The sequence below is a fragment of the Acanthopagrus latus genome, chromosome 4, assembly GCF_904848185.1.
Source record: "Acanthopagrus latus isolate v.2019 chromosome 4, fAcaLat1.1, whole genome shotgun sequence".
Classification (NCBI taxonomy): Eukaryota; Metazoa; Chordata; class Actinopteri; order Spariformes; family Sparidae; genus Acanthopagrus; species Acanthopagrus latus.
In genome coordinates, this window is record NC_051042.1 from 14,776,131 (window position 1) to 14,776,712 (window position 582).

A 582-nucleotide genomic window follows, 5' to 3' on the forward strand; every position below is an offset into this window, starting at 1 on the left:
TGTCAAAGTATCCTTGAGCAAGATACTGAACACCAGGTTGCTCCTGATGAGCAGTTGGTGCCTTGTATGGTAGCCTCCGCCATCAGTGTATGAATGTGTGCGTGAATGGGTGAATGTGGCAAGTATTGTAAAGCGGTTTGAGTGGTCAGTAGACTGGAAAAGTGCTATAAAAATGCAAGACCATTTACCATTTACCAAGTACTGTAGATAAATTGTGTCATGACTCCTGTTTGTGTTTGTCTTTGTATTTGGTTTTTGGGTTCTTGTTTATGATTTACATCTTGGTATCATGTCTTGTGTTATGTTTTTTCCTTGTCTTGTGTGTCATGTGTTTGATTTTCCATGCCCTCATGTGTCCTTTAAGTTTCTCTCATGTTCTCCCCTCTGGCTCCCTCTGTCTGTTGTCTTGTTCCCTCCTGGTCTGTTCCTCTGTGCTCCTCCCCCTCATTATCTCACCTGGCTTCCTTCCTCCTCTCTCCTCACCTGTTCCTCGTCATGTCATTAGTGTCTGTGTATTTAGTCTCTGTGTTCCCTTCACTCCTTGTCCAGTCATTGTTTTCTGTTGGCTGTTCTCTTGTCCAT